At 35.2% G+C, this 22,777-nt stretch overlaps 1 protein-coding gene across 6 annotated transcripts in view; it reads left to right on the forward strand.

The window, feature by feature from the left end:
- Window positions 1-22,777, forward strand: part of LOC143240943 (uncharacterized) — a 98,812-nt gene that overhangs the window by 25,056 nt on the left and 50,979 nt on the right. The window contains exon 1 of one of the 6 annotated variants that reach the window (XM_076484223.1): window positions 1,815-2,020. The exons of the other annotated variants lie outside the window; for them this stretch is intronic. The gene's annotated coding sequence lies outside the window, so the exon portion shown is untranslated. Of the gene's footprint in view, window positions 1-1,814; window positions 2,021-22,777 lie in introns of those variants that run through there. 6 annotated transcript variants of the gene reach the window in all.

Below are 22,777 nucleotides of genomic sequence, written 5' to 3' on the forward strand. Positions count from 1 at the left end.
TATCCACGAATAGATATTCAGACTACAGAATCAAACTAACAGCCATGGTTGGAAGAGCATAGTAGAAATGTGTAACAACACTAGTATTAAAGAAGCTCGAATTGCTAGTTAAGTATCGAAGTGAATTTTGAATTAACTTTCGCACAGTTGAAAGTGTAATTACTTATTATTTTCATTTGTTATTTCGTAGCATTGAATTCCATGAAATAATAACTATACAAAAGAGCGAAGTTATACTAATGGCAGAATTACTAGCGATCTAGAAGCCACCGAACTACTTTGTAAACACATTTTCATGATAATATTTGATTTGCCTTCTTTTGTTGGTTAAACACAAAGTTACACATTTACATTTGGTTATCTGTACTCTGTCCACCGCAGGTATCGAAACCCGATTTTTACCGATTTTCTCCTAACACCTGCCATGGGGTGGGGTAATATTTATGTACCAAGTTGTTTGTGGGGTTGATTTTGTTATTTACAGGACTCTTAAGAGAAGAGTATAAAAGCCTTCCAACAAATCAAATAAACCCCAATTATACCAGTTAAAGCTGTTAATTATTACTTTCACCCAGTTTATTTTAAACCAGGATTAACATCATAATTCTTAGGGTCAAAAAGGGACTTGTTGGTCATTCTCTGTTGTCCAGTCCTCTAAGCCAAACTGAAACTATTAAACAAATAAATAATTTAAAGCCAGCCTTTATCATTCATATATTTATAAAGCTTTCTTTTAAACTTACTCAAATTTGCTGCCTCTTCAACAATGAAAATATTTAACTATTCATCACAGAAGTCGGGCAGGGGGTCAGAAATACATTTTTACAGTAAAATTTTCAGATGCATTTAATTCCTCGTATAATAATGAATGTATAAAAGTGTGTGTGAATGTGAGAGAGGACAGTGTTATTGTTTTTTATCATGGGCGTCACAAGATTTTCAGAAGAGGGGTGGTCGTTTAAGAAATAACACGTGTAGGTCCAAGTAATCATCGAGGCTGTATAAGTGCAGTTACTTGGCTCGCGTCACATCAAAGAAACACATTAGTAGCGAAAGAAGTTATGTACATGAAATTATAACGTCACATTCAACAGTCGTTTACAGCGCTACCTTTCATCTCCCGTGACCATCAAAATGCAGTGGAGGTTCAAAATAAGGGAAGGGGTGGTATGTTCGCACCCGAAGACCCGCCTCTAAACGGCAGTGACCAAGCCATATAATTGAAACTAGGTCCTTCTTTTTGTGTAACTTAATTGTTTCAATAAGCTCAAGAGAAACTTCTTCCCTACAGTAAGGACCGGGCTCAACATTCAAGGATATTTAGTTTGTGTAAAATATGTTTTTGTTTAACACCATTCCAGCGCGTGAAAATGTAGTTAGTTTCACAGAGCTTGTTTTGTAGAACGATTCGCCACTACTACAGTTGTCGGGTGCATGTTTGTTAATTTTATATAGGTTTACTTGTGTATGTTTTGGTAGTTTTCAGTACGCAATTCCAGGAATAGATTTAAAGTTCAGTTTTAATTATCTATAAGTGAACAGTGTAATAAATGACATGTAGATTCTACGTTTGTACATACGTCACTCTTTAACATTATTAATCGTAAACTAGTTCGTATGTTTATTTTCCAGTAACCTAAAAGGTCAAATGTATTTGAGAAACATAATTTGCTTTTCTTTCGCACTTGAAAAAGAGTACCAAAAGTTTGTAGTTTCTTTCTTAGTATTATTTCAGTGAAGACGACAGTAGTAACCTTAAGAATATTCCTCCTGTAGTAAAATCGTCTGCCCTGTTTAGTGAGTAACCGTCACAGCTTGTGAACGATGCAAATCAGTTTTCTTTTTCGTGTTTTGGCAGAGTTCTACTGCCGGGAGAAATGGCTTTCTTCGCTGACCTAAATATGAGATATACGTACCCCGGTTAACACATGCGAGAACTTGCGCTTTGAGCATGGTACAGATTGCGCAGAAACAGATATTTCCCTTTGTCGTTTGGAGTGTTTAATATTCTGGAGTCGAAGTAAGTTTTGTTCCTACACTTCTTAATGTGTGCAAGCTTTCAGCTTATTGTGGTTGAAGAGAATTATACTCGATATTAGAGTGCCAATTCCTCGTAATACGAATAAGCTAAAATCAAAGTTTCATTGGCTATTCTGGGGTCAACTGCCACACCCGTTTTGTAGTTAATGAATATATTTATTATGTATTTAAAACAAATTGAATATTTCCTTATTTCATTTTTCTTAAAGAGGAAACCTAACTGAATCTGTCCTAATGCTCAGATTCTGACGTCATATAATTATATCAAATAATAATCACAGTTAGTTTTCTAAACACTTAGCTTCGCGATTGATTTCGGGTACATACAGGAGGAATGAGGCTTTTCACAAAATTTCCATATTTTTCGTTGTAATAGATTTTTTTACGTTTAAAAATAGCTTAAAACGGTCAGTTTCGAATATTTAGTACGACATATGCATAAAATTCTAACCAAATAATAACTCTGTGATTAAAAAATAATAAAAAAAGGCTTACCCATCGCCAATGTTTCTGAGCAATTGTAACTCGAATATTCATCGTGTTCGTTAACCTATCGCGAAGTATTTTACTTTTCTAATGTACGTTAACTTATTATGGCACATTTAGGCCATAAATATGATGCAATTAACTTTGTTTTTTCCTTTGAAACTTAACAATATTATCGAGAAGGTACCATTTTACATTGGCTCGATCCTTAAAAATAGCGTAATGTTTGCATAACCAGACATGAACTTTGGCATTCTGTGATCCTACAAGGAATATGTGATCAGCTGAAACTAAAAAATAACGCTACTCATCAAAGTTCGAAACTTGTGTAAAGCTGAAGCAATGGAGACCTAAAAATTCTTTATTTAAACACTTGGAGAAACGTATTTATTATCATCCCAATAAATGTGTATCACAACTTATAACTAAGATTTTCACATGGAAGTGCGTAGATATCAAGTTGAATTAACCAACGGGCAGCGATATCCAGCGACCAATTCTAGAAATCTAATTACTTGTTTTAAGCCTAAACTTGAATGTTATTCACGTAATATACTCTTCAAAAAAAGAAAGGCAAAATTTGAGACATATTGTTAACAAGTTTATTCCGGGTAGTTCTGTATGACATGTGTGAAACTTTGCACATTCACTGCTGAACATCCAAAGTCTGCAAAGGCGAAGTCCACGCTCACTAGGTGAAGTTTAACGTCACTCAATGTCAATAACGAGTATACCCCCCGTGAGCATCAATAACTGCTTGGCATCTCCTGCCCATGGAAGTGATGAGATGACGAATCACATCCTGTGGAATGGCTGTCCACTCAGCCTGCAAAGCTGCTGCAAGCTGAGGTAGAGTCTGCGGTTGAGGTTGTCGCCGTCGCAGACGTCGGTCCAACTTGTCCCAAAGATGTTCGATGGGGTTTAAATCTGGTGATCTGGAGGGCCAGGGGAAGAACGTTGTTGTGGTGTCTCAAGAAGACAGTGGTGAGTCGGGCTGTGTGAGGACGGGCGTTGTCATGTTGAAAAACGTCGTTGACGTTCACCATGATGGGGTTGTACATGGGGCCTAAGAATCTCGTCGACGGTTGCGTACGGTCTGATCGGAACTCGTACGCAGCCCTGTTATGGTTTAGGAAGTAGACGTCGCAGTGGTGGTCCTATCCCGAAGGTGACGTAACCGGATGTAGCGATCTTGTGCTGGCGTGGTTACACGAGGTCTGCCAGACCGTGGACGGTCACAAGTTGATCCATGTTGTTGGTGACGATTCCATAGCCTTGTGATGATGCTTGGGTGAACATTCACAGCTCTGGCAACATCTGATCGAGATTTGCCTGCTTCCAAGTGACAAATGGCGTTGTTGCGTTGTGCCTCAGTCAGTCTTGGCGTAACTGTATTGCGTGTCGGTGGCTTAACACTGAGCTATGGAAACTGAGAACCCGTCACTTTTATAGGGATTTTGCACGTGTTGCACTTGCAGAACATGCAGATCTCTCAAACAAATTTATTGGACACGAATGCGTTTTGGCGAAAAATCCGATGTTTTCCTCCGTTTTCAAAGTGCACAACTTTTATTGTCATTTTGGTCTGACAGTCAGTGCCTTAACACGTGTAACATCACATACTCTGAGCTTGTAACGTTATTACATATATTTCTCTTTAAAATAACAAAAATATCCCTTTTGCGTTTCTTTTTTTGAAGAGTATATTATGAGACTGCATATCTAGGAACCAACCATCACTTTGCTAGTAGGATCTGTGCGTAATTAGTGTTTTCACTTATTTTCTCTAATATGAAAAGATCTAAATAAAAAATGGGTGAAATCAGTTGTCTTCCGTTTAAAATACGCTGGAAGACCCAGCAGAAGTTAATCGGAATAAATGCAATATTGTCGGTATCGTTCTTTATTTTGTAAAACTCGTTTGTTATTAGGGACCTTTTAATCAATGGTCATGGACCCACTTAGGTTAAGAAGTCATTCTTTCTTATTATTGTCTCAACCAGTACTGCTTCATTCTGGTAACTAGTATTTGTTTATGTAACCGTTCATTTGTCATCTTAGCTTTTGTTTTTCTGTGCGTTTTGGACTAGTTAATATACATGGATCCTTTGCTTCAAATAGTAATTTTCATTTACATGTCCAGTCTAGTAATTGGGAAACGTATTTTTACCGAAAGGAATGAAAAATATTATCCTCTCCTCGCGCCGACCTTTGGATTGACCAGTGGAATGATCTGTGCGTGCGTGCGTGTGTCTGTGCTTAAAACTACTGGCCCGGCATGGCCAGGTGGTTAACGACGCTCGACTCGTAATCTGAGGGTCGCGGGCTCGAATCCCCGTCACATCAAATATGCTCGCCCTTTAAGCCGTAGGTGTGTTATTGTCAATCCCACTATTCATTGGTAAAAGAGTAGCCCAGGAATTGGCGGTGGGTGGTGATGACCAGTTACCTTCCATCTGGTTTTACACCACCGAATTAGGAACGGTTACCACAGATAGCCCTCGTGTAGCTTTGCGCGTAATTCAAAAACAAACAAACAAACAAAAAGAAAAAGTACTGTAGTTGATTTATGACAACGTATAAATATTTACCATTTTAGTTTTGATACTCAAAATACATCTTTACATATAAGAGTGCTAAAGTTAGTATAAGTAGGAAACTGTTGCAGTCTGGTGCTGAAACAGCGTATGGTTCAACCTTTTCTCGTTATCATGTTGGTGTATAACTTGGTTGAACTGTAAACGTTGTGTTGTTTTAACGTCTCTCTTTGATCTTGTTTTGTTCGCATTTTTAGTATTACAGAATACCTTATTGTCACACACGTGTGTGCGGGTTCAGTCGTATTTTGAACGAATTTTTTTAACATAATATTATTTGGCTGAGTTGAGTGCGACAGGTTCCAACGTTGTTGTCTGCTTTCAATGTGGTGTATTTCAACCTGGTCTCTAGATTTCTGTTGATCTTCTTGTTGCCAGATGCGTGTCTGGATGACTTCAGTTCATGTTACCTGTTTAAAGTGCTGTAAACCATTCTCGTTACCATGCGCGTATTTCTGTTTTTGTGGGGCACAAATTAACGAGGAATAGAAACGTGTTTTTGTTACGACGATCCAATCCCATAAGTAGCCTAAGCGTTATAATTCTAAAGGAAAGTAATAAAGCAAGTCGTACTTAAGGAAATAATAGAACTGTTTTGTTCAATAGTCTCTTACTGGTGACAGTTTCATAATAGTTAATAGAGGTGAGAAGGAAAAACATAGATGGGTATGTAGTAACTCTATCTGATACTGGAGTTTAACCCACTGAATAATTTATATGTTAATTTTTAAAAACGCCCCTGGGATGGAATATCTGAAGCCAAGTTTTAACACGTCTAGGTGCATACTCATGAACAAATTACTAAATTTAATACGAGATGACTGGGTGTTTATTTTATAGATTCTGGTGGAAGATTTTTTTTTTTTTTTCGAAAACGTATTTTAGAAAGTCACTGTTGACAGTCTCTTGCTTTCCTTTTATATGTACATAATTCTTGTAAAATTCAAGATTAATTCGGAAAGAAACTTTTCATTGTGCTTAACTGTAAATGAGAAGTTGGGTGGAATAATGCACAACTTTCCTGTTTAGGAATGTGCGAAATCAGAACGCATAATAAGCAACATGACGTCCTTTTCAAACTCCATGTTGTTCAATAGCGCTGGATATCGGAGCAATATCGTATTTTAACATTAACCATTATAAGATATCTTTGTGTCGTTTTCAAAGTGTTCGTAATCAGAAAATTGGAAGTATCGATTTTTCCCACTGTCACGTGCCGTTCCATCACGTACAAAAAAGGAGGGGGGAGTATGTATCGAGCTAAGAAACGGTAGGTCCTTCACTTGTAACGTTTTCACTTTGTGTTTGTACTATTAGGGAACGAAAAGAAAATAACAAAACAACAGGCTATAAAATAAAACGGAATAACAAAACGGCTATTTTCAACGAGATGGATTATACAAATTTCAGGCACAAGGAAAAACAAGAGGAAATATTCGCTCAAAGAACACGCTGCTGTAGGCCTAAGAATCTGTCGATTGTACAAATAAACATGCAAGAGGTAAGCCAAAATGTAGACGTAATTTTGGGAGAATTTTTTGGAGTAACGGCACGTGTTAAATCGAATTAGTTAATTTACTCATTTTGTAGCATTGAGCTTTAGTTTGTATATATCAAATGAAAATATTTCTTAACACTTGCAGTATGTTTCGTTTGTGGGAGAAATGTCGTTTGTGCTGATCGATAACAGCTTTACGAGTTTACGTCCTTTTAGGGCTAAAATCGTTTTGTTTTTTATCTCGCACCGTGAATAAGTAGTAGTTTTTATATTGAACAACTTTCGTTTCTCGGTGGTTCAGCGATAAGCCTAAGGGCTTAAAATGCAAAAAATCGGCTTTCAATACCCGCAATGGTAAGAACACAATTGGTGTATTGTGTAGCTTTGCGCTTAACAACAAACAAGCGTTGTATACGACCATATTTATAAAGCGAATAATGGTTAAATCTCGCCACTTAACATTTCAAAGATTTTCGGGTTTTAGAGATTATGCTCTAAATTTACACGTTTTTGAATCTTTTAGAAAATGATTGAAAAACAAAATATCTTATTGTCACGCTTTGATTATTTTTACTTGAGATTACGCTACATAGTAATATATATAATAGGTATTTTAAAAATTCGACATTTTAAAATTGGATCTACAGGGATGAAACTTCTATTGTAGTTGGCCAATTATAAACCGACTTGGCTAACAGTTGTGTTTGATTTCTTGTAGATATACATTGCTCCTCACAGATAAATAAGCCTAAAAGTAATACAAAGAAAATAGAATAATTTTTATTGTTTCACCTAACAAGTGTAGCAAGGATATTACTTTTTGCTCTACTATTTTGGTGTTTATAAATAACTGTCATTGATGGTTTTATGTTGAACTTAAATTGATGTCGCTTGGAAAATAGTCACTCTGCATTTATTAAAAGTCAAGGAAACATACACACGACAAAAAATGTTTACCCAAAAAAATTTTCTGTTTTTGTGCAAGTATTCATAAGTTACACCAATAATCTTCAAGAAAAGACTCATTGTGTGTTAAATACATATATGACGTTAATTTTTATGTTGTTTGGGCTTTTCAGCTGTTCAATGCTGAAACGTAAGTTTGAACTAAGTATATTTTATCCGTTCTTGCAATGAGATTAAAGAGAGTAATCATGTATCATAGAGTTGCCACAGTTAAAACCTGTTTAAAAAACAACAAAAAACGTTATAATACACCGTTAAACCAAATTATACCATTACTGGTAATTGACTCGCAGGATAAAAGCAGAAACACCCATTTGAATATAAATCTCATTTATCATTTCAGGGAATTTTAATGGCTAATCGTCATATTATTTTAGCCTCCTTTGTGGAATCTGGATATGGAAACAATAAAGAATATAAGCCCTAAAACGGAGAGAATTAGGCTTAGAAAGGAGATTGTTATATAATTAAATGATTATTTTAACTTTTTGCCGAATATTGGATAGCATATAAAAATAATTAAGAATATAAACCTAGAAAGAGAGAAAGAATTAGGCTTAGAAAGGAATATGTTTTATTGGGCTTGAGCTTGGTGGCTAATTTTTTGTCAGCCCGAACGAAATTAAATGTGGTAGTTAACGTTTTAAATTTGTACTCAACTGATAGTGTATTACTCAGCATAATAACCTGAGTGAAAATGTACTTCTAGTGCTTACAGGGTTTTTAGTTAAGACTACAAACGTTTTTTTTTTTTTTTTAAATACGTACGAAAAGAGTGGTTCCTGCAGCTGTATGTGTGTGTTATGTACATATGTTTCAACAATTGTCGTCATAATTTAAGTAGCTTTGTGTGTGTGTTGTATAATTAAGTTAAGAAATATTTCGTAATAACATCAAGTTTTTTGAATTCGTATGAATGTAACGAAATATTATATAATGTATCCTTGTCAAGTCATTTTTGTTGTGGGCCAGGTGTGGCTAAGTCGTTTGTACTTGGCTGCCGCAAAATCGTGCTATACTCTTAGGGGTCGTGGGTGCTTTATAAGAATGACGGTTAAGTCCCATTATTTGATTAGAATAGCCTGTAAAATAGTTTTTTGTATTAATTGTTTTATATACGAATAATTAACTGTAAACTCATTACCAATGACATCACTGCTTTGAACTTTGTGGCATAAATATTCCAGTCTTTCTTTATAGGTGATATGAAATTACGATCTGGCAAACGTTGATCTTAGATTTCTTTTTATTCTTATTACCAAATTTGAGAAATGACTAAAGTTAGACATTCAAATGCTATTTATCGTAAGTTCAATATGTTGCATAAGTTTAATTAATCACGTATATCTATATCCAACATGGTCATAGCTCACCTAAAGTCTATTTTCCTCTCATTTTTGTAATGTTGTACCTCACAATCATTGACGTATAATATTAAACAAACAAACAAACAAAAACAACACAGAAATGTGTGGACACTTACTCCGAGCTGCAATATCCATCCCTATATAAGATAAACTACGAATACCGTGGTCAACTTAAGAATCTGATCGCTCTTCAGTTATAAAATTCTTAAGTTTTTAGCTTTACATCACTCGGAAGGATACGTATAAAAAGGAGGTAAGTAAAACACGAAAGGGCTATCATTTTTGTATTTATAAACTTAACGATCATATCTTTAGCTGAGGAACAAATTCACGTTACGTCCTCAAAATTATTTAAATAGAAATTCAAAACAACAATCTAAGCATCTTAATATACGTCGCTGAATGACAAGAAAAAAATATTTAATGGTTGCTATAAACTTGCCGATAAAAAAAAATTGTTTCTAAATAAATTCGTTGTTATGCTTGTAGCATAAAATAAACTTTAATATTTTCAAAATTAAGTATTCCTTCAGTAAATTTCACGTGTTTCTAATTGAAATGGTAAATTTGCTATTGTCGATTCATAACCATGGCCTTAGCGTTCGTCACCTCCATAGTTGTTGCAACTCTGAACAGTTTCTGTCGTCTTATTGATCTACCGATGTTGGTGACCACCAAACTGGTCTTTCGAGGTTACTGACCCAACGTTTCTGTAGGGAAGATGGGAGTTGTCGCAATCTATGATTACCTATGTATATGTTTGGTCAACTTTTTGGTCGATGTGGAAAGTTTCTAGCAATTCTGACCTTGTGATCTAGGAGAGGACATCGATCCAGAGAAAACTTTCATCTGTTTATTGATTTATCTGGTTAGTTAGTTCAGGGTGTCGAAATTTAGGCTCAGATTTATTTTTCGTAAATTTCAGTTATCATTTGCTCCTTTTTTTTACATTTATTTCTACATGTGAACTTTTTTGGTATATTCTCTATTTATCCATTTTTGTCCATTTTTGTGTTTTAGGCTTTATGTCAAAAAAAGAAACAAAATTAAGAAGTAAGTTCACTTTTCTGCATTTGATATTAAACTACATTCCATACCTGAAATCTTTTGAACGACCTATTTTTCTGAGTTAACTTACCCGTGTGCTAATTATTCTGTAAACCAGGAATACCGCATATCTATGAATCGCAGTACAATAAACACATCATAACGTGAGCACGTTCAGAAAGTTATTCGCATCAACTCAATACCACCTGTGATTCACATTGCCATCGCTCCCCGCTAGGACAGCGGTAAGTCTACGGTTTTACAACGCTAAAATCAAAGGTTCGATTCCTCTTGTCCTCAGCAGATAGCCCGATGTGGCTTTGCTCTAAGAAACACACACACACACACACACACACACACACACACACAGTGCCATCTTTTATCCTGAACGTTTTCGGAAAGTAACGTTTTTCTGTGGTATCAATGGTATTCTGACCCCCCCCTCCCCCTTCCAGTAGCTTAACGTAAAGCCTGAAGGGCTTATAACGCTAAAATCGTGGTTTCGATACTCGTGGTGAATACAACTTGGGTAACCCATTATGTAGCATTGCACTTCACAATGCACGAACAATAATAGAATGATTAAGTGTCTTTCTTAAATCGCGTGCTACCAGGAGCTAGTTTTGATGTCTGAGTGCATAAGGTTTGGTGATCTTCCTTATTGTTAGCAGCTTGCCTGTTCTAACATTGTTTACTGCCCATCAGCCGATAGTAGTTAAAAGTCGCTGTTTGTTTTCACTCTTTATGTTAATAAGAGCTAAACGGCGCAGTTTTCGTTGCTATAATACTAGTTTCATAACTTTATTTACAGTTCCATAGTCAGTGAAAATTTCTTTCTCAAAATCAAGTGACTTTTTTTTTTTGCTTGTGCTAGTTAGCAAGCAGGTATAACTTACCAACGTTCTTTGATATGGGTGCGTTTTATTTTGTTAACATATCAGAAAACGTAAGTGTGAAACACTATGGATTATCCGTTTTAAATTTGAATTTTCTAAACCAGTCATATTTTATGTTTTCACATTTTCGGAAGAGAAAGTCTATAAACTGCTGTGGTATTGTCGTTAGCTATCGGGCCATTTTATCTACTGTGTCATTAATAGTTTAATTAATGTGATTTTTATTAATATTAGTAAACTTTGATGGCTTCTTCTTCGTATGGTGCTTATAGAAGTCACGCTTGCTTAACACGGGTGCTACTTTGTTTCGTTTATTTTAAATTTCACGCAAAGCTACACGAGGGCTATTTGCGCTAGCCCTCCCTAATTTAGTAGTGTAAGCCTAGAGGGAAGGCAGCTAGTCATCACCACTCATCAGCAACTCTTGGGCTACTCTTTTACCAACGAATAGTTGGATTGACCGTCACATTATAGCGCCCCCACGGCTGAAAGGGCGGGCATGTTTCGTGGTGACTTGGATTCGAACCCATGACCCTTGGATTACGAGTCGAATGGCTTAACTGCCCCGACCTGGCCGTGTTAGTTAGTGACAGCTATTTTTATTTTCATGAACAGTATTTATTTGTATTGATAGCTTGGTAATGATTGGTGTAGGTTATCCATGATGCAAGTCGCGATTTAGTGTGAGCTTTCACGGTTAGTTACAGTTCGTATTAAGGTTAACAATGGCGATGTTTTTATTTTGGTACTATTTTTGAGCGAGGTCAGACTGATAGACGTGATTGCACATCATTATGCAACTTAACTATAACAATGGTGTTGATGTCAGCTTTAACGACTTCTCATATTGACATTATTTTCAGATATTTCGCATTACGTGAACACTGATTTTTAGGAAAATCAAAAAATAAATGAAAAATACAGCGACGTCTAGAGCTGCATCGAATGATTTTATATATTTAGTTGAATAAAACTACTGTGATGGCATTTTTTTTATCACATCTCTTGTAAAAACGACCGTTGCTTACAAGGTGTGGCTAGAAGATTTCGAACTTTTGGTTTTCGTCGTTTCACGTCATATTGCTGACTGTCAGTCATTTTCTATGGCTTTTTACGGTTGTACAGCTCCTTATATACATTTTGTCATAATCGCTTTGCGGTTGAGGGTGTTGCTCTCACAAAGATTCCGTGGAGAAAATTAAATGTTTTCCTTTTCAATACGCTGTATCCTTTTTCAACCTTTTAATAATTTCACTGTGTTATAGTATCTCTTCACTGAAAGGGGTTTCTAATGCCTTTCCAGCTGTAATGACTGTGTTCTCGATTGGTCAGGAATTCGTTGTAAACCAAATATAGATGAATTAAGGGAGGCTCGAATTCCAGTCTCACGAAACACTCTCGCTCTTTCAGTTGTGGGGACGTTATAATACGACAGTCAGTTACACTGTTCGTTGGTAAGAGTAGCCTAAAAATTAACGGTGGATGGTAATTGGTGACTACTTTTCTTTCCTCTAGTCTTACACTGCTAAATTAGAAAGAACTAGTGCAGATAGCCCTTGTGTAGCTTTGCGCGAAATTCAAAACAAATTGTGGCATCATGGTTCGTACCTGTGGTGAAACGCTACTTTATTGGCAGTCTGAAATAGTCATATGAAGTTGAGTTACTTTGTTGTTTAATACCCTAACAGACAATCTGGCCATTGTAGTAGGTATTGTTGGAACGTACAATAGGAGTGAACCATTGTTAAAAAAAAATCATGAATGATACTGTTAATAATTATAATCTTAGGTGCATTAACCGTCGATTAACCCAGTTTATGCTACACAAAGAAAGTGCCTTTAGCCAGTAGGTCCAGGTCTTAAGACTTCATAGGACATTCGTTGTCCGGTGGACAGTATTTTCGGTCAGCATGTGATAATGCAAAATAAATTACCGTTTATACACTTCCACACAAAAGTTGAAAGTTTGGTGTTCGTAGACTCATTTCCACGCGCACCCTTCACCATCCGGCTTTTAGGAATATTGAGAAAGATTGCAAACGAACAAGTAACTATGTTCCTCGAAATCAGTGCTCGTTGTTTTCGCGTTTACCTATGTATATTGAAAGCTAATCAGAGCATCTGATTATATATTTTCTTAATTTGAAGTGGAATAAACAATAAAATATGAAAAGAGTTTTGGCCTTGTTTAGTACTTGAATTTGTATGCGTTATACATCTTTTATTTGACTTACAGTTATGCTTGTACTAGATTATATCATATAGAATGGAATTAAATTATGTGAACGATTTGTCCTCTCTAATGAATAATATCGAACAAAATTTAGCCTTGGGGTGGTTTACTGCATTATGTGTAACTGAACCATCGTGTACAAACTGACTAGCTTGAAGGTATGTAATATTTAATATTAGTCCTAATTTGGTTTTATTACGAGCTGAATGCCCATCAAATGATGGCAAACAATAATCAATTTTTCTTCTGAAAATTCTATCTAAACACACTTTTTACGAACACGTTTTTTAAAAATTAGTTAATCTAGTTACAACTTGTATTTGCAGAATGACTATCCTGTTTCTGATATTTCACAGGAACATTTTTCTGTATAATTATCATTTTTAAGTATTGGTTGTTTAAGATTTTGGCTTTTTATATTGTTGTTCAAATATATTGTTCAAATTTTCTTCTTGACAAAATCTTTATAGATTGAAACATGGGAAAAATGATTTTAAATTTCCTACTTATTAAACTTTATGGCCCCGTAAGTTGTTAATTACGATGTTAAAGTATTAGTGTAGGAAGGAGTTGTGACGTGAGAGCGCTTCACTATACATGTGTACGACGAAGGATTTACCGGAAATCATCCTAGTTTACGTAGGGTTTAATTTTATATTGTGATTTCCCCTTCTCAAAATTTTTAAGCGAAACTTTTCAGATTTAAATTTTGGATTTGGGATGCATTACTAATTTACTTAACGAGCCATGTTTTCATTGGCTCAGTGACGAGTCTTTGACTTGCAACGCTAAAATAGGTTTCAATACTCTGTGGAGAGAGCACAGAGAATATCTTTGCGCTAAACAACCAAACTAAATACACCATACATGCATGTTTGTTCATAGCATATGAAATACCAAGTGTCAAAAGAAAGGCTTGAAACCGAAATCCGTTTTCACGAGTGAACAACGCACACGCAGACTTTCATTGTACGTAGTTTAACGAAGCAGAAATTTGCAAGTTTAAAGAAAAAAAATTCAAGTGTCTCCCTCTACGCACGCACACAGAATTATGTTAAAGTTTGTAAAACTGAAAGAGAGGTAAAAGTGGCTGTGGAAACGACGGTAACTCAAAAAAGGTTAGAGTTAACGTTAGAGAACGAAGTGGTATTGGTACTTAATGACTGAAAAAGAAAAGCAGATATGGGAACACTGAGAGTTTGTTTTCAAGATTTGTTCAACGCAAAATATCGGAAGAAAGGCGATAACGTACCGTTAGAATGAATCGTGAAAATGTTGCTGCTGAAAAGATGAACAACAAAAAACGCAGTTTCTGTGACTTGCGTTATTTCAGATATTAATATATCAGTTATCATGACAAAGGATAGGTAAGGCAAACAAAAGTGCACATGTATTTGGCCGAAAGTCGACAGAAAGGTGCGACAGTCGTTGGTTAAAGTGGGATTAGGGTAGGTGTGGACACGTGACAAGGGAATGAATTTAACAACAAAGTATAACAACGGCCAGTCGATGTACCAGGATAATGACTCCAATATGACGTCACAGATGATAAAGGATTTTGTTTTCTAACCAAGATTTTCGGTGTAGTTAATTTTGCATTGTTACCAAATAAAACTGAAAGATATATAGAAAAAGAAAATTCATTACTCTTACTGGACATAGGAGTCAAGGAGTCATTTGATGGCATTGAGAGTGAAAATGAGTATAATCTTGACTAAAAACGAATCGAACAATCGATATGGCTAATCTGTACCACCTGATTACACAAGATTTCGAACATTCACAATTTGCGCATGAATTTTGTGGAACACAAAACATTTCTACTCGTAGAAGCTCTTTACACACGGAAAGGGAAAATACTTTGTCTTAATATTTGGCAGAGTTTGATCAGGAATTCGTAAATGAACAGATTCTGTTTCTAGGTGATCTACACGAGTGTTGACAGCTGTTAACAAAATCAAATGATTTGATCGTGCCCGACTATAGTGAAGCTATAAGCTACGAAGAAAAATTCCAATGATCATACGTTTTGTCCCAGCTAATAAGGCATCTGAGACTGAAGAATTTGAGGTAAATATTAAAGAGTATTTCCGGTGAAAGATGTAAAGTTGTGCAGGTACGATTGAAGGTATTCTGAGCAAACTATTAAGTGGTGGAGTCCTTGAAAATGTTAAGATGTTTAGAATGTGACACTGCAGCCAAAATATAATGTAAAATCATTCGTGTTAAAGTTCCCCGCTGGTACAGCGATAAGTCTACTGATTTACAACGCTAAAATTAGGGGCTCGATTCCCCTCGGTGGACTCAGGAGAGAGCCGATGTGGTTTTGATACAAGAAAACACGCACACGTTCGTCTTAAAAGAATGCCTGTATGTGTATATATATATATATATATATTATATTATATTTTAAATCCAACAGTTTTTCATTTATGCAGTATACAAACACATTTGTATCTCTTATTGTAGGATGCATCTAGCTGTTACACCGAGGAAGTGACACTCTTCAATATGATTTAATGCATATATGTCTACTCTTTTGCTACTTTGAAAAGTAGTTCTGCAGCATATTTCACTGTGGATCTGTTGAATGACACATTATGTAAAGTAGAATTGAAGCTGTTTGTGCACTCTAATTCCAGCTGGAATATGGGACTAGAACGTTGTATGCAGAAGAATACCCCATCGGAGCAGCTAGTAACACAAAGTCGCGTTCAAAAGCAAAAACAATGACTACCAAGACACCGTGTTTCAAGCTTGTGGCTAATCTTCTCATATGGCACGACTTGTTGCAAGAGATCAACCTATCGGGCAAACGTCTGTAAAATAGTGAGTGATCTTGTCATGCCTTAAGTTGTTCCACAACTTCGAAAAAAGGAATTTGCAAAAGAAAGGGAGTTTCAGGTTATTTCACAAATTAAAAAAAAAAGGTTTGCAAAAGAAAGGGTTATCACAAAATTTCTTAAAGGTTTAAAGAGATATGGAGTTCTGAGTTATTTCACAACTTAAAAAACAAAAGGGAGTTTGCAAAAAAGAAAAAAAAGAATTTTTTTTGAACGTTTCACGAAAACAACAAGTCGATCTATGAAAAACAAAATGCGTAGATTTGAAATTACAGTTGTAGAAACATATTCTTGACCATCAACTAATTTTGAGATAAATTTCTCAAATAAAACTATCCGCATAACCGTTGGATCTGGAAGAGAAGTAGAGGAACAAAGTTCATTTTTCTTTACTATCAACTTGTTGAAAATAAGTCAAAGGAATTTGCTTGCTGTGAAACATTGTGTAACTTTCGAAATCTGCTTATCAAGTGGCGAGGCAACTGATCTAAGTCCAACGAAACTGTGCGAGCCCTCTAACTGAAAGTGAATAAAATAATTCCGAAATATATATTTGAATAAATACGTACGAGAATAAATTAACATCGTCGTTTCTAAACATCATTGACCAACTATAAATTCAACTTACTTTGCTCGTTCCCCCTTTGTAGCTGTAGGAAAGAGGCTTCTCTCAAAATTAAACAGTTTAACGCAAGGCAAGGAACGAAATCGATTGAGCATGAAATTGCACTGAAAATAAGCAGTTTTCGATTTCGCTTTAATGAATGGAAGTAAAGGTGGATTTCTGTAGTTTTAATTTTTGAGCCGGTACAATAAGTATAATATTTTATCCAGTTTTGTTTAAATAAATGTCAATAAATCAATTTGATTTGATTTTTTATTCGAGATTTTTGTTTCACAGATAAAAATGAATTTGATGGTATGAGGGGCTGTGAAACATGTAGCACTTAGCAGCTATTCTCACTGAAATACAACAGCACTATATATTCTAGGTTTTTCAGCATTTTGCCCTATTGTTATATACTACTTAATAAAGGAGACCCTTCCAGTTGGTTACCAGTAAACTTGAGAACTTAATGCTAAAATTCGGGACTCGATTTATGGTTTGAGCACAGTTATGTAACTTTGTGCTTAAACAATTGTTGATTGCAATGAAACACGCAACAAAAGAGAAGGAAAGAGTTTGAAAAGCTGGAGTCCCATTCGTTTCTTTAAGAAAAGTTTAAAGACTTTGAAGCGACGCCGCCAGATTTTTACAGCATTAAATATCCACCGAATTTTTCTTTAATTTTATGTAAAACTTCCACTTCTTAAATATTTTATCTTTCCAGCAAAGTAATTTAATTTTCAAAATAGAAAAGAAGGATACGTAGGTTTTGTGATATAAATTTATTTAACTCTGACGCTATAAAAATAAAAGAAAATGGAGGGAATTCAATCCATCATAATTCACCTAATTTCTCTTGCTTATCAAATTCAAATCGCCGTTTCTCTTCCTATTATAAGATTATTTGTCAAGCCAACTAATTGCGATGTATTTAGCTATTCAATGAAACTTGTATACAATTCTATTAATTTTTTTAATGATCGTCACTGCTTTAACGTACGAGACTTGTGAATACATAAACGCGTGTTACCAATCAATTTGATTTCAGGCCTATATAACGCTAACTGTATTTTTGTATTAAGAAGCCTATAAACTTTACACAGTCGCTTTAAACTTGGCTCCTTGCCATTGAAGTTGCAACAGAGAAATGGAAGATGTTTAACTTACTGAAGTAAAAGTCTAGACAGCCTTGTATTCTATGACGATTTTTTTTTATTATGTTTATAAAGTGTTATCTTTTCAGTACATTGAGTGTATTCTCACCATTGTTTAGTTTTTAATCTATATCACACGGTGTTTATTGTGTTCTCTCCTTTGTTCAGTTTTCGAAAGCATATGGTGCTATGTTGGGTATGTTTCGTTCAATGCTCATTTTCTAAATCTGTTTTGAGGTGGGTTATATTATTTTCATTGATCAGTTTCTGTACTTGTACCACATTGTGTTGGATACGTTCTTCCCATTGTTCAGTCTTAAGCTAGCTGATATCGTGATAAAGCATACTTTCCACATGTACACATTTATTAATCTACTTTGTACTATGGTTTTCACATTGATTTTTCTGAATTTATCCCGAATTTTGCTGATTGTGGTAGTCCGATGTTTAGGTTTCCAAAGCTATCTAGCTTTGTGTGTGTTCACCCCGTTGTTCGGTTTCTGAAGATAACGCGTTGTACTCGTTGATCCCGTTTTTTGGTTTCTCTAAATGTGTTGAGTATACTCATCTTATTGTCCAGTTAAGCTGTCTCTCAGGGCTCCAAAGCTCATGTACTTCAGTTCACAGTTTCTGGTTCTTTGTCTGCAGTTTTAATATATTTTTTTTAGTGTTGTACTTTATGGAATTATGGTACAATGTTTACTTTGTTTTACCTATTCTTTCATTATCGAGAGCTGTGCGGAAAGTTGTGTATATTATGTACATCCATTGTTCACTTTGACATATAACATTTTAGTTGTGTTTTAGACAGCATTTTATGGCGTTCTTTATGCCTTAACTTTCAGCTTTTCGACCTTTTAATGACAGTTCATTATTGAGTAAGTTTGTGTTCTGTGACTTCTGGATTAGTGTTCTTAGGGTTCATATTAGAGTCATGAGCCCTCGGAGACTTCAGAGCGTAAATTATTTAGTAAAACGTGTTTTAAAAAGTTCTTAGTGGTAATTTTAGGGTTGTTTGAATAGCGCTGGGTGATATATGTCCCGTGTCATATATTAGTCGAACCAATTTTGTTTTATCAGTACTGTTACTCTCTGATTACGAGTAATGCAGTATACCGAGTAATAATATAATTTTCTGAATTCTGTGAGCGTTTCTCTGATATATATTTATATATATATATATATAAAAACAACAAAAAACGTCGATACGAGAAAACATTTTTGCTGTTGTTGCATGTTATTTATTTCGGACGTATTACTATTTCAAGTAGCCGGAACTTTGAATTTAGAAGTTAATGAAAATGTTTATGTATCAAATTTGTTATTTGCTAACAAGATTGATACACGCAGTTTCCTTTTTTAACCAAATATATTTTAATATATAAACGTAAAAACAATGCAATGCTATTACTAATAGTTGTTACAAATGATGGTTTATGTACAAGAGTTTTACATACTATCTGGTCTAGAACTGAATATTTGTATCCATGGTTCAGGTCCACAACGAACAAATTAATTCTGAATTGAGACTGTCACACCTCCCTTAAGCGAGATAGGTTAGTTGGCTTAATACAATTTATGAGCTGACTTTTAGCGAAAGAGATAGTTCATGTCCTCATAGAAATTCTAACATCCGAACTTACTCGCTGAAGTTGAACGGTTTGTAATGTTCAAAATCTATAAACGTTCCAAGTCTAATTCTGTAGTTTTCCGATTAATAGGCGTTAATAGCTTCCAAGACCTATAGCACACTGGCTGTAGCTAAACAATACTAAACTAAGTATTTGTTTCTCGGCGCGTCGGTTTTTATATACCAATTACGCGAGCCTCTAGAAATTTCAGTAATGTTCTCCTTTTCGCAAAAAAAATTGTTGATTCTTATTCTCAATAATCTTCTACAAATTTCGAGAACAGGCGTGACTTGCGCAATACACAATCAAGAATATATGTCACATGCAAAAAAAGAAATCTATACAGAAACAAGCGAAGGCACTAAAAATGTAAATCTGTTAAGGGAAGTATTATCTGTTGTAGTTAAACTGAGATGGACTTGACGTGTAAAACAATAAGTCACCAATTTATGTATAGCCCGAGTGCCTCAGAGAAATGTGAGAGAAGTATTCACAGAAGTAGTACTTTTCAAAACCAACCACTGAAACAATAAGAATTTAGATTTTTTACAAGAAGAAACAATGCATTTATGATTTGGTTTTGCAATAGTACTTATTTGATCGTTTTAAACTTTTGTATCGTGTCCTTCCCAGTTTTATAACCTGTTTATCTTAATTCGTGTTCCAGTTTTACATGAATAGTTTTTTAGCACGAAAAATTGTTCTTTTGTAGTATCCAATCTTTGATATAGACGTCGTTTTCTTCATGCTGTAATATACAGTTCATTGGCTCACCTATTTGTCCAACTAAGCACATACGTGGTCTAGTCTCAAAAAATATATCAGAATCGATTCGCGTTTTGTTTTTATTCCTTGTATGGTGTTAGAAAGCTGAGTTAAGCATATTGCTTTGCTTGTCTCAAAGTAATTTTATGATTTAACAGATGAATTAGTTAGATATGGAGAATTATTTTGACAGTGTGAGTAGGTGTGTGGCGACTTTAAAAAGAGAGCGTGATAACAACAAATGAGTTTTTCAACCCAGTAGTTGTCCACTATACGTAATAAATTAATTTGAAAATGTAAGCTCAAAGTAGCTTTAGAATCTGAATCGGCAGTTAGGAATAAATAAGGTCAAGTAAAGGGTAGGTAGTTCAATTGGAGTGATGGCCGTATGATTGACCTCGTTTGCCAAGTTTCCTTTCTGCTTGATTCTTGAATGACATCACGCGACCAGTAATCTTGTAGTGACGTCAGAATATGTTTTTATCAATACACACTAATGAGTCAGTTGGTGTTTAAATTGGAAACAGAATCACAAGGTACAAAATACACGAACATTTAACTGAATGAGGAAAGAAACCTTATAGTGTACACAGATGTATTACGAGATGAGCCACATGACGATATACCAAACAGCATTGATTATCGAAGTTCATCATCGGTGGAAGCTAATGAAGAAATTGCTTGAATTAGATTTTTTTTTTTTGTTCAGTGATATCTGAATAAGATATAACTACTATTTTGTTATATCGGTGCATTTGGTGGATATTCAATTGTGGGTAGCTGAAAAAGGTAAATATATTGTAGATTACATTTGTTTTTCTCGATAACTTGTTTGTATGTTTATTCTATTAGTCTACGTATTAGGTGCAAAAAACCCTACGTTTCTTGGTACTTCATTTTTGTTTAACAGCACATGTATTAAAGTATACACCCTAACAGAAAGTGTATTCTTGTGTTTGTCTTCGTGTAGAGTATTAGTATTATCTACAAGTTATCACAGTGGATTACGGCATAAAAACAACTGCGAATCTTGTATAATTGTCAATAATACATATCTGCATTGCACTTCCGAAAGGAGCAGATTCCAATGATTTCAGTTCTCAAATAACGTTAGCATCGCATCTCAGAATTGGTTGAACCAGCCATGTTAAAAACCTTCTGATGTTGTAATCTGACCTTCAGTTATAACGCTTCGAGGTCATTGAACATTAAAAAATATTTTCGCTCTGCCTCACTACGCTGAAGAAATATTATCTTCAAAGAATCTCACCCCTGCACTTTTCCTCCGTCCGATAATATTGATAAACCAGTAGTGAAATTATCAAGGCCTGAAAAAATATAATTTTTATGCAATTAAGGATAAAAGGAATCAAGAAGAGCGTTCAAACATTTGTAAATGAACTCATCTACCAATAAAGACTGAGTGTAGTTTTATTTGATATACTTCCGCCTGTCGTTTATTATTTATTGTAAGGTCTCAAACCTGTGTAGTCATTCTTATACCTGCTACCATAAGAAGACAGCTTGGACGAATCATACGATAGTTGTTTTAGCACCTACCTTCCCAACAAAAATTCAGACTCGGGCGTAATCGTACTTTATCATAACATGTAAAATTAGAGCGTTAAGCGTAATAAGTACAATCAATGTTTTCTATAAGATATTATTATCAGTGCCCTGCTCTGCGAAAGTAACTCGAATCGCTTTCCGCAAGTTTCGCATAATTTTGTTTGGCAAAGACGGAATATTAATTTTTCGGTTTGGTTTATTTTGAATTTCGCGCGAAGCTACACGAGGACTATCTGCACTAGCCGTCCCTAATTTACAGGTGTAAGACAAGAGGCAACGCAGCTATTCATCACTACCCACCACTATCGCATAGGCTGCTCTTTTACCAAATAATTGTGGAATTGATCGTCACATTATAACGCCCGCACTGCTGAAAGGGCGAACATGTTTGGTGTGACGGGGATTCGAATCCGCGACACTCATATTACGAGTCGAGTGCCTTAACCACCTGGCCAGGCCGGGTCTAATTTTTCGGAGTAATGGGTTCAAATCACAAATATGTAGTTTTTTTTTTTAATTCTGTACGTAATTACACTAGGGCTCTCTCTGCATGTGGCCGTCTCCTGTTTTACCTGAAAGACTAGAGAGAAGGCAGCGGATTTCCAACATCTATCGCTAACTATTGGACTACTCTTATTTCACCAAATAGGGGATTTGACAGCCACTCTTGTAACGCATTTACGGTTCCAATGTCCGGAGCAAGTTATTGAATACGAATTTTAAATCCTTGGAATCACAGTCCAGGCAAACTAACCAAGTAGACACGCCTGGCCCTAATTTTTACCTCTTAACTACGTACGGAATACAGAGACAAATGTCACCAGACTCTGTTTTGCCCATAACTGGTTTAAGTGTTTTATCAAGTGGTTCTGGAAGATGTGCATAGTACTAAAGAGTTTAATACTCTGTTGTAAGGCTAATGAACAGCTAGTTTATAACAAATGAAAGATTTAGGTGCAGTTATTGTTGACCTAACGAATTCATTGATTGTTTTGCATTAAAAGATTTTGTCATACAAGATTAATGTAATGAAAAGTTCTAATCTTTCTTTCATAATTTTCTAGAGATTTGTATTTTC

The sequence above is a fragment of the Tachypleus tridentatus genome, chromosome 13 (assembly GCF_004210375.1).
Source record: "Tachypleus tridentatus isolate NWPU-2018 chromosome 13, ASM421037v1, whole genome shotgun sequence".
NCBI lineage: Eukaryota > Metazoa > Arthropoda > Merostomata > Xiphosura > Limulidae > Tachypleus > Tachypleus tridentatus.